Genomic DNA, 8,569 nt, shown 5'->3' on the forward strand with positions numbered 1-8,569 from the left:
TAAGAAAAGCCACTGAGGTAAGCAGCCATCACAATTAAACGTTTTCCTGTATAAGAGCTATTGTGTCTCTTCACAGCAATAGAAACCCTAACTAAGACAGCCATCTAAATGCTTTGCCATCAGACAGAGGAATACAGGCTTTTTAATTTCCCCTGTTGTTTTTCAGTCCTGCTTTGGTCTAGTGTTTCCTCACTGTGCTCCCTTTCCTTCCTTTTGAAATGGCAATGCATATTCTGTGTCATTGGATGTTGGATGTATGTGATTGACTTTTTGCCTTTGCTTTTACATGGGGTTACAGCGAAGAGATTGCCTTGAGCCTCAGAAAAGACAAGGACTTCGGACGTTTAAACATTGTTGAGACTGTGACAGACTATGGGGTCTTTTGAAGTTGGACTGAATGCAGTTGGTATTATGGTCTGACTACAAGCCTGTGGAGCCAGAGAGTGAAATGCGGCAGTTTGAATGAGAATGGCCCTCATATAGGCTCATGTGTCTGAATGCCTGGCACTCAGTCATTAGAACTGCTTGGGAAGAACTAAGAGGTATGGTCTTAATGCAGGACGTATGTCATTGGGGGTAGGTTTTGAGGTTTCAGAAGCCCATGCCAGGCCCAATATCTCTCTGCCTGCTGCTTATGGATCAGAATGTAAAGCTCTCAGCTACTACTCCAGCACCATGCCTGTCTCCTTCACATGTGATTGTCATGGAGTAACCCTCTGAAACTGGAAACAAGTCCCCAATGAAATGCTTTCTTTTTATAAAAGAATTAAGCGGCAATGAAGAGGGTGCCTGAGCTGGCCTTCCTCTGTAATCATATTGTTGACTACCTTAACTGTCATCATAGAACCTTCATCCAGCAATAGATGGAAGCAGGCACAGAGATCTACAGAGAAGCACTGGAATGAGCTACGGAAGACCAGCCCAAGAGAGGGAGGAGTGATAATATGAGCAAAGGGGTCAAGACCATGATGGGGATATCCACAGAAACAGCTGACCTGAGCTAGTGAGAGCTCGCTGACTCTATCTGGACTGATAGCGGGAACACCTGCATAGGACTAAACTAGGCCCACTGAATGTGGGGGACAGTTGTGAGGCTTGGACAGTCTGTGAGGCCACTGGCAGTGGGACCAGGATTTATCCCTAATACTTGAACTGGCTTTTTGGAGCCCATTCTTTTGGGAGGGATACCTTGCTCAGCCTAGATATAGCGGGGAGGGCCTTGGTTCTGCCTCAAAGTGAAGTGTCAGACTTTGTTGACTCTCCATGGGAAACCTTACCCTTTCTGAGGAGTGGATGGAGGGTGGGGTGGGGGGAGTGGGAATGGGGATAGTCATGTAAAATGAGAAAAGATTGTGTTAAAAAATTTAATTAAAAAAAAGAATCGCCTTGATCATGGTGTCTCTCCACAGCAGTAGAACAGTAACTGAGAAAGTTTTCTAACATTTCTATGAAAAATTGTAGCTAGTCTAACAGGAATGTTGGAAATCATAGATGCTACCTCCCCCACCCCACCCCCACCTCCCATTTCTAATTAGTCCCAAAATTAAGTGCTTTACTCGGGGGGGGGGGCTTCCAGTCCATGAGAACCTCAGTTAGTGGACCCTCGAAACACAGGAAAGAAGAAAATCACAAGTTACTGAACAGTTCAAAGATGTGTCCATTCATATCTATGAGACATAATGAAAAGAGCGCTCAGGCTCGGGATCCAGAGCAAACCAAACCAGCGTCACGATCGATGGTCACTAAGGACACACACTATGTGTGTCCTTCCAACTATCTGCTGAAATCCTGGCCACCAGTGTGGTGGAATTAGGGAATGGACCTTTGGGATGCGGTTAGGCCACGAAAGTGGAGCCCTAATGAGTGGGCTGGTGTTCTTATTAAAGGAATTCTGAAGAGCTTCTTCCCCTGTCTGCCATGTAAAGTCAGATAGGAGATGCTATCTACGGGCAAGGGGGCTTTCCTCAGACCTGAATCTTGCAGTGTCTGGATCCTTAACTTCCTATCCACCACAGCCCTTAGACGTTTTGTTGTTTATAAGCTCCACAGGGTAGGAGGTTATAGCAGCCCAAATGCTCTAAGATGAACATACTTTTTAAAGATACAATTACAGAGTGGGATGTTTACAGCACGTGCTGTAATCTCTACACCAGAGACGGAGACAGGAGGACTGCCACCAGTTCAAGGCCAGCCTGAGCTACTAAGTAAGATCCTGTCACAGAAAATATATGCAGAAATAAATAAATGTGAAGAGAAAAGGGAGAAAGCAAGGCTTGATCCCACTTAGGGTTTACGCGCCATACAGGATAGGAGAGCGTCTCAAGAGCGGCAAAGGCATGCCTTAGTCCACGTGACCCCTCACAAGGGTTTCCAGGAACAACGACTGGAAGGGAAAGCCTTCTTCATTAGCCACCACACTTTAGTGCCTAAGCCAGTCCATCTAGCACATGTTTTCACAAGAACTATCCTGTGTAATTGAGAAAAACGGAAATTACGTTTACTGTTCAGAAAAAATAAAATTGTATTCATGCATATTTCTGTATATAATTTTGTAGATAATCACTAAAATTATGTGCGATTATTTTAAATGGTAAATATAAATGTATTAGCCAAATATGAGAATATTACAAATATAAAACAAAGTAGTAGAGTTCAAACAAATATAATTTTATACATTTATAGATTTATTTGTTAAATTATATGTATATTAAGGATCACTATTTTACCTTGCTCAAAGAAATTCACGTAGACAGTATCTCTTATTCTATTTAGTCACCCAACATTTTCAAAAAAGTTAAAAACTTAAAATATTTTTAAAAGAAAAAAATCGTGTCATCAGATCCATTTTAATAAGGCTGACTAATGTTACTAAGTATATAACACTGTCTAATACCAAATTATCGTCAAAATAAATTGCTAAGAAAAAATGATAACCCCAACTATAATTTTAGTTTTGTCAGATATAAAAGCTAAATGTGACTCCTAGCCTACATTTTTCTGGAAAGATTGTTCATTACCTATTCATCTGGCTTAGAGAGCTAATGCCTTTTGCCATCACCGTTTCTATAACAATTTGGTCTTCACAGGGCCAAAGGCTGAAGGTGTCAGCTCTTGTAAGAACCTCTCCTATCTGGGATGACATTTACACTGTAAGTGGAGCCCCACCACTACGTCCCTACTTCTCTTTTCACACGTGCCTTTTCCTCTATTGTCTGTGCAGAAAGGGGGCCTGGCATCTGTCTGTTTCCCAGTCAGCTGCCTGCTTTTTCCTTCGCCGCTTTAGGAGCTCCCGCTCTGGGCCGTCACCTGTGGCTATGTCCTGCTTCATGTGTCAATTTGCTGGCACAGGGCAGAGGAGGGTGATACAGGGTATGCCAACAGCCCATGCCCTTAACACCCCTGCAGACCTCTTGGGAATATACCCAAGAGATGCCCTATCATACTACAAAAGCATTTGTTCAACTATGTTCATAGCAGCATTATTTGTAATAGCCAGGACCTGGAAACAACCTAGATGCCCCTCAATGGAAGAATGGATAAAGAAAGTGTGGAATATATACACATTAGAGTACTACACAGCGGAAAAAAAAAACAATGACATCTTGAATTTTGCATGCAAATGGATGGAAATAGAAAACACTATCCTGAGTGAGGTTACCCAGACCCAAAAAGATGAACATGGTAGGTACTCACTCATTAGTGGACTCTAGTCATAAATAAAGGACATTGAGTCTATAATTCATGATCCTAGAGAAGCTAAATAAGAAGGTGAACCCAAAGAAAAACATATAATTATCCTCCTGGATATTGGAAGTAAACAAGATTGTCAGGCAAAAATTGGGAACTTGGGGGTGAGGGTGGGATGGGGGTAAGGGGAGATGGGGAGAGAAAAGTGAGAAGAGGAGGATGGGGAGAGCTTGGGGGAATGGGATGGTTGGGATGGAGGAAGGGTGGATTGGGAGCAAGGAAGTATATATCTTAATTAAGGAGCCATTTTAGGGTTGGCAAGAGACTTGACTCTAGAGGGGTTCCCAGGTGTCCAGGGAGATGTCCCCAGATAGTTCCTTGGGCAGCTGAGGAGAGGGAGCCTGAACTGGCCCTATCCTATAGTCACACTGATGAATATCTTGCATATCACCATAGAACCTTTATCTGGCGATGGATGAAGATATAGACAGAGACTCACATTGGAGCATCGGACTGAGCTCCCAAGGTCCAAATGAGGAGCAGAAGGAGGGAGAACATGAGCAAAGAAGTCAGGACCGCGAGGAGTGCACCCACCCACTGAGACGGTGGGGCTTATCTAATGGGAGCTCACCAAGGCCAACTGGACCGGGACTGAAAAAGCATGGGATCAAACCGGCCTCTCTGAACATGGCGAACAATGAGGGCTGACTGAGAAGCCAAGGACAATGGCACTGGGTTTTGATCCTACTGCACGTACTGGCTTTGTGGGAGCCTAGTCTGTTTGGATGCTCACCTTACTAGACCTGGATGGAAGGGGGAGGACCTTGGACTTCCCACAGGGCAGGGAACCCTGACTGCTCTTTGGACTGGAGAGGGAGAGGGAGGGTAGTGGGGGAAGGGGGAGGGAAATGGGAGGCAGGGAGGAGGCAGAAATTTTTTATAATAAATAAATAAAGAAAGAAAGAAACAAACAAACAAACCCCTGCAGACACAGCTTATGATGTATTTAAGATGACTGGCAAGCAGGGGGTATCTCAACGGCATTGCAAGGCAAGAAATATTCCTTAGCTGAGTGCTAAATGTGACTCCAAGGCCCAAAGAAAGAGGCGTCCCTCTGAAGTCACTCCAGTTCTCAGCCTCGCTCCCTGGTCTCCAGGTCACTCTTATCTCCCCCTTGCAGAGACAGCACCCCTTTCCTCTAACTTGCTTAATATACATTTTCGGTCCTCTGGAAAACAACCCCTCTGGTGTTAGCACCGCGTCAGAGGTACATAGTGGAAGCTGCCACCACTCAGCTCCCTTAGAATCTCTTCTCAGTTCTGCTTTTCTACCCCTTGGCTTCTGTGTGCTTTTCCAACGGTCTGGACCAGAGCATATTTTTGGAAGACTGATCTCCAGCTACTTAAAGTCCATTGAAGAGCTGGGGACTGGCTTACGAAAGCCTCGCTTTATGGCTCCAAGTCAGGACAACCAGAGTCCTAACTCATACTCCAGAGCTCTTGGCTGTACCGCTAAGGCTAGGCCTTTCGTCTGAATCACATCTAAATCTTCTGCCTCTTCCGTGTCCAATTTCCTTAAGCACCAACTTTTAAAAAAAAAAAAACACTTGCATAAGAATCCTCATCTCCAGAGCGTCTGGAAAAGTGACCTAAAGTGTCTTTCCACCAATTTTTAGTATGGACAAAGGTTCTCTAGTTCTTAAGCAATTCACTCCCCTGACGGGTAGAGTAGTCCAGGGTCTGTCTCTAGTGTAATGTATCAAATTCTTCTGACTTTTCTCTCCACCGGAGTGGGATGAACGGCACACTATTGCTCTAGTCTGCAACTGGATAAATGCTGGACAAAATGAACGCTTGTCCCAGGAACAAAAATAGTAGTAGATTTAGATCGTATTAAAGAGGACGCGCTGTTCACAGAGAAACCCGGCTTACAAAAATGGGCAAAATGAGGGCATTCAAATTCTGCTTCCCATTTCTATTTCCTGTCAAGATGTCACAGAAGAAAAACCCTTTACATGCCCTTAAGGGAATAAGCCAACTGCCTGGAAGGCTATTTGGAGTAGTGCAGAGATTCAGCAGGGCTTTCAGAGAACTGGCCCTGACCCTCATCTAGCTGTTGCCCCTGTGGTCTCTAGACAGATAGCTTTAGCACTTGCCTGAAAATGGTTACAAATGCAGACTTGAGGCCCCATACCAGCACTCCTCAGAAATCTTGGGGTCTGGGGCTAGAGAGATGGTTCAGTGCTTAAGATCCCATGCTTCTCTTGCAGCACACCCGGGTTCAGTTCCTAGCACGTACATAGTGGCTCCCAGGCATCTGTAACTCCAGTGCCAAGGGATCTGATGTCCTATTCTGATCTCGGAGGGCATCAGTCATGCAAGTGCTACACATATATACATACAGGCAACACATTCACACACATAAATCTAAAAATAAAAATAATAATCTTGGGGTCGGGAGTGGACTGCAATTTAACAAGCCACCCACCCCCCCACACACACCAAGGATGCCTTTAATCTCCGTCTTTAGTTTCTGTTAAAATGAAGGAGACCTCAAAAGTAATGTTGCCTGGATGGAGTGGGTAGGACCTTGGACTTCCCACTGCGCAGGGAAACTTGACTGCTCTTTGCACTGGAGAGGGAGGGGGAGGGAAAGTGGAGGGAGGGGGAGGGAAATGGGAGGAGGGGAGGAGGTGGAAATTGTTAATAAAAAGGAAAATAAATAAAAAAAATAATGTTGCCAAGTGGAGTAAAGACCTCTGATTGCCATTAGGAGTTAAAGAGCTGTTGTTCTTGTATTTACGTAAACAATCCAAGACAGCTGTATACCGAACCCAAATACATCTAAAGCTCACTCTTTTGTGATCTTTGGTAGGGGACGGTGGTGACAATGGAAAGGGCCTTAACTAGAATCTTAAATTGCTTCTAGTCTCACAGCGGAGAAGTCTGGTAGCTTCTCAGGCCCCAGAAAACTTTATTTTAACCATAAATGAGAATAAGTGGTTTATGGAAAGGAGTTTATGCTGTCTCCTGGGTTCCTGAACTTAGTGAGGTTCCAAAGGGCTGGAAGACAAGGTGCCTTTTAAATGACAGTGCTACGGTGAAGAGTGGAATCCACCTCTGACAGGAGACATGGCACCATCTCCTCCCTCAAGCTTTAATTCGGTTGAGCAGATCAATCACTAGGCCAAGGGACTGCTCCTCAGGAAGGCAGGTCCGCCTTAAGCTTTGCTAGAAGGTATGAGGAATCATTAGCCCTTTAAGGAGATTATGTACTTTTCCTTCCCAGAATTCTTGCCCGCTGCCCCCCAACACAGTCTGTATGAACTGCCATGAGGTTCTGTTGGGTCTGCCTGCCTTTTCTGAGAGAGTCCTGGCCCAGAAAGGTGTAACTTTCCCTTTCTCTTTGTTCTTTCAGATGCTAGACAGAGCCTAAAGATATGTTCTCTGCTCCTTTCTCTAAAGTTCCCCTTCCCACTGTGTGGCTTAAATCAAACCACGAGACTTTCTCTCATCCCCATCCTCCTCCTCCAGGTAACTCCTGATATTTACAGCTTACCTGCCCTGGGAATTTTCCTTTAAATGATAATAATATTGCCTTTGAGATTTTTTTTAAAGTCCATTCTTTAGTTTTGTTTTGTCTTTGAGACAGGGTTTCTCTATATAGCAGGCATGGCTCTGTACTCCAAGCTGGCCTCGAACTCACTGAGATCTGCCTGCCTCTGCCTCTCGAGTGTTGGGATTAAAGGCATGTGCCACCAACGCCCAGTAAAGAGTGTTCTTTTTTTGTTTTGGTACTTTTTTGTTTTGTTTTTCAAGACAGGGTTTCTTTGTGTATCCTTGGCTGGCCTGGAACTAGCTCTATAGATCAGGCTGGTGTCAAACTTACGGAGATTCACCTGCCTCTGCCTCAGCAACCAGTGTTCTTAACCACAGAGCTATCTCTCTAACCCCAAGCATTTGAATTTATTCTTAATGTATTAATGAGACTAAGAACAAGAGGGGACTCTGGTTTCTCGGGTAACAAGTGGTGTCTCTGATGGGACTCCCCAAAATTTTTGATAATGGTAGAAGCTGATTTTTTTTCCTGTTCTGTGCTTTCAGTAGTTTTTAAACTTATTTATTTTTTGTGGATTTCACATCATGGCTCCCGATCCCACTTATCTCCCCGTCCCCTGATTTCTGCCCTCTGCCCTTGCAACCTCCCCCACAAAACAAAAGAAAATTTGAAAGAAAAAGCAAACAAAAAAGAAGGGGGGGGGAGGAGAAGAATCTTGTCTCTTGTCGTGGGGGCTGTAGTGTGACCTTGGGAGTCCCACAGTTCACCCTTTAGTCTATTCATGTCCACTTGCCAGTGTTCATTGCCGTGAGTCATCGGTCTGGCTCAAGACCTCTGGCTTCTGCTGCACTATCAACAGTGGGCTCCCTCTGGGGCTCCTCTTGGATACCCTGTTGTTGTCCTGTGTCGTGGAGATCCTGCAGTTTTGGATCTGTAGGTTCGTCGCCTTCACCTGCTCCAACAGTTCATAGAAGCAGTGGATGCTGGAGTGGGCTAACTTACCGGCCTGGCTCTGGGACTGGGTGGTAGCTGGGTTGTCAGTCTGCCAGCTCTCCCTGGGCGAGCTCTCCAGCACTGCTCCGGCTGGCTCACGCAATGCAGCTTACAGCAAGAAGCAAGGCCAGTTCTCCTGCTCTCAGGTCCTCAGATCCGGATACCCACACTCACGACACAGGATCTTTAGCCCAGGAGAGGTGCTAATTGATGTAGCAGGCATAGGGGGCAGGGCAAGGGTGTATCTCCTGCTCTCACACCCTCAGGGCTGGCTCACCTGTACTCGGATGGATAACTGGGTCAACTCTAGTGTGCTGTCCAGGCAGGGTGC

This window comes from Microtus oregoni, unplaced genomic scaffold (genome assembly GCF_018167655.1).
Source record: "Microtus oregoni isolate MIOR12 unplaced genomic scaffold, Mior012 000059F_ref0000304, whole genome shotgun sequence".
NCBI classification, from domain to species: Eukaryota; Metazoa; Chordata; class Mammalia; order Rodentia; family Cricetidae; genus Microtus; species Microtus oregoni.